Below are 4,220 nucleotides of genomic sequence, written 5' to 3'. Positions count from 1 at the left end.
CAGAAGGTCTGAGGGACAGTGGACAGGCCCCCTGCTGAAAAGGTTTGCTGACCCCTGACTTAGGGGATCATCAAGAACAAGCATAGGCAAACCTGGCCCTCCAGATGTTTTGGGACTACAATTCCCATCATCCCTGACCACTGGTCCTGTTAGCTAGGGATGATGGGAGTTGTAGTCTCAAAACATCTGGATGGCTAAGTTTGCCTATGCCTGATCCAGAAGGATCTCCCAAACCTACAACAATAATTTTTTTTAGCCTGAATAAGTGCAAGAAGCACTGTGTTAAGAGTATACCATCACTGTGTAGCTGTGAAGGCAGCAAAGGTAGCTTTCCTGCTTCCGTCACACCCTTTGGTTTCACAGGTGTTAGATGCTGACAAGCCAAGCTCCCGCCAGCAATCATGTCGCAGCATTTTGCAGCAGCCGCAGTTTCTGGATCAAGCACAAGGGAAGCCCCACACATTGTTGGCGTTGTGTTCGCTTTCCACACACCACACAGAGATAAGGTTTATATCCGAAGCAGTGTAGAAATGGCATGTGCAAACAATACGGCACTTTCAGCTTTCATCCCGGTTTATAGAGGCCAGACAAACTGGGTTGAGGCTGCAAGGAGCTTCCTAGAGGAGCAGGAAAGGGACAGGGCTCCTTTGGGGTTTGGGGAGGCACGAGGCACACCTCTTGCGCCAAGAGAGCAGCTGTTTCAGATGGAAAAGCTGAACGTGTAGCTGGGAGGAATTAGCACATTTAAGGAGCAGATGGGCAAAACTTGCGGAGAGGAATAAGCAGACCATGTGACTGTTCAGAGTGGAGGCGGGCTGGCAAGATAAAACAGAGGCATGGGGAAAGAGTATTTTAGGAACAAGGTTTGAGGAACGGGGAGAGTGAGACGTCAGGTTTGGCAAAAAAGAAAACAAAAACCCAAGACTACTATCAGGACTGAGGAACATTTTCTTTTTCTGCTCCTTACTGGGGGGCCTGCTGGGGGCCACATGCCAGTGGTGGGTGGGGCCAGAGACCCCGACTTCAAATACTGACCCAGCCATGGGTGAGTCACTGTCTTCTTTTTTTGTGCCATTTTTTTTAAAGAAAAGTTTGCAAGTCGAGGTGCAAATGTGGAAAGACAAGAGAGTGCCCCCAAACTGGCAGATCAGTCCTTCCCTACTGGATGTGGCTGGAAGCAGAATTCTAGAATCAGGAAGCGCAGTTCGGCAGGGCTTTGTTTACATCCTCGGGCTTGCAACTGGACCTCTGGTGGACTCCCAAGGCTCTGCCACAGGGCCTGGTTCTCCTTGACCAAACTGCTGCAATAGAACAGAACATAGAGAGCTCTCGCCCACAAATCTGTGCAGCTCACAAAAATGGGCCAGTGGACAAGCATCCCAGCACAGTGAGAGCTTTGATGCCAGGCTGAGAGGCAGGAGGTGTTTGAGAGGTTTAATAGGATGGGGACAATACCAAGGAGCCAGGAGGAGTGGCGGTGGGAGAGGAGGATAAACAGCAATGGCTTTTTAGCACTATGCAAAGAGAGACAGGGGAGAGATGCCCTTGCGGAAGGAGCCAACAGAAAAGGCCAGATTTTAAGTATTCTTCACCCAGCCTGCAAATAAGCACTCTGGAAAGTGATGCAAAAGATATATATATATCGAACCAGCTGATTGTTGTACTTGAGCAGTAGTGCAGTTTGATAAATGTGTAGTCTGCTGGAAGAGGACTCCAATCAGGCCCCACAGCCGCCATAGCCAATAATCAGGGATGATGGGAGTTGTAGTTCGGGGTGGGTGATGAGTTCCTCTCCCTTGTTTTAGGCCAGCCTCCCCAAAACTGGTATGCTCCAGGTCTTTCAGGTTCCTATCATCTCCCCAGCCTGAATGTCTAGAACTTGGAGGGCACCCAGAGCAGGAATGAGAATATAAGAGCCTGCTGGATCAGGGCAACGGCCCATCTAGACCGGAATCCTGGTCTCACAGTAGCCAAACCCACAAACAGGGGTCTTGTGTTCAAGAACCTTCTCCCCTCCTGCAATTTCCAGCAACTGGTATTCAGAAGCAGGGCTGCCTCTGATCGTGGAGACAGACAATAGCCATCTATGTTGGTAGACGTCACCGTCTCCTGAGTGAGGTCCATAGTTTTAACTCTCTGCTATGTGGTGAAATCCTGTCCTGAATCTTCCAACACTCAGCTTCATGGGATGCCCACGAGTCCGAATCCTTTCTCCATGTCATGCTTGCGTTTTATAAACTTCTATCATGTCACCTATTACGAGCATTTCCCTTTTCACTCTGCTGGCCTCCTGCCTAGACTACTGTACTGCACTGAACATGGGACAACCCTTGAAGACAGTCCAGAGGAAGCAGCTTCAAGCTGTTGCTGTGCTAAAACTCCCACCATCCGTGATTGTCAGTGGCTGATACTTATGGGGTACTGGAGCCCGACATCACCCAGAAGGACCCCATTGCCGCTCTATGGAGTTTGGAGCAAATTAAAGGTCAACATGAACATCTATGGGAATTCACTGGAACTCAGGCGTTCTCTTCCTGTTAGAGTTCACATTTCTTGGGTTGCTGAGCATTCTTTATGAATTCCGTGGGTGTGAACACCTGCCTGCTAGGAGGCAGCTGTGATGGTTGGCACCAGCTGCCTGTGGGCACATTCACACAACATCCTCACACATTCGTTGCGACAGACAGCCAAGCCTTTGCCTACACAACACATAGGGAAAACAGACGTTTTCCTCCTTTGAGGCAGCTGCTGAACACTTGGGACAGACTCAACTGTTCCCATTTTTTCATGGAGGCCAACACCAGCAGGAGAGAAATCTCACTCCCCACTCCAACCCCAAATATAGAAAATTGCCTAATCCCAGGCCAATCTGTTTCAGGCATCGTATGCTTCACCACTGATGCAATACTGACAGCTGTCTAACTGAGTCCTCCCATAGGACCATTAAACCCAGAGTCTAAATTTACCTAGATGCCCAGAATCTGCAATCAGATCTTTTAAAGAAAAATTGAAATGTCAGCTATTGAACTTATTAACCTTAATGGCTGCATTCTATTTCCACTGTCAGAGGCAACAAAACTTCTGAATTCCAGCTGCTGAAAACCACTTGAAGAGAGAATGCTCTTGGGCTGAGATTCCGTTTGCAAGCTTCCCGTTCGGGCATCTGGTTGGCCACTGTGAGAACTGGATGCTGCATAGATGGGGCACTGGCCTGAACACAAGAAGAGCCGTGCAGGATCAGGCCTGTGGCCCATCTAGTCCAGCATATCCCGCTCTCACAGTAGCCAACCAGATGCCCCAATAGGAAGTCCACAAACAGGACTTGAACACATCACTCTTGCCATTTCCAGAATCTGGTACTCAGAAGCATTGCTGCCTCAGACTGTGGAGAAAGAAGCATAGCCATTGTGGCTGGTAACCGTGGATTTGTCGTCTCCTCCTCCATGAATTTGCCCTGCCCTCTTTTTAAAGCCACACACGAGTCAGTGGCTCCTGCAGGAGTGAGTTCTGCAGATTAACCAATCGCTGAAGACAATACCGAGTCAACGGTTTGACTCAGTATAAGGCAGCATCCTCTGTTCCTACAAACCTGTTGGCATAAATGACAGGCAGCAACATCTGCAGGGTCACCGATCCCCCCTCCCTTGCTTTATAAGCAAGTGATCACCCACCATTTTAACCGAGGACCCTTGTACCTACGGGACCGCCTCTCCCGGTATGCCCCACGAAGAGCCTCAAGGTCCATAAATAGCAACACCCTAGTGGTCCCAGGCCCTAAGGAAGTTAGATTGGCTTAAACCAGAGCCAGGGCCTTTTCAACTCTGGCTCCGGCCTGGTGGAACACTCTGCCACATGAGACCAGGGCCCTGCAGGATCAGATTTCTTTCCACAGGGCCTGTAAGACAGAGTTGTTCCACCTGGCTTTTGGCTTGGAGCCAATTTGATTCCCTCCCTCTCTTTCTTTTTTCCCTTTCTCCTCCTGTGATGAGGCTACATTTTAATATTTTAATGTTGTATTTTAATTTTGTTTTTAAGTTGTATTCATTCAACTTGTTTTTATTACTGCTTGTTAGCTGCCCTGAGCCCGGCCTTGGCTGGGGAGGGCGGGGAATAAATAAAAATTATTATTATTGTTATTAATTTCCCCACCCCCAACATGCACAGAGATCTTTTGGGGTTTTTTTTTTAAGGCTGGGCAAGGAAAGCACAAACCACTTCGC

The sequence above is a fragment of the Podarcis tiliguerta genome (genome assembly GCF_965153285.1).
Source record: "Podarcis tiliguerta genome assembly, chromosome: 16".
In the NCBI taxonomy this organism is placed as follows: domain Eukaryota; kingdom Metazoa; phylum Chordata; class Lepidosauria; order Squamata; family Lacertidae; genus Podarcis; species Podarcis tiliguerta.
This window is presented reverse-complemented; position numbering follows the sequence as displayed.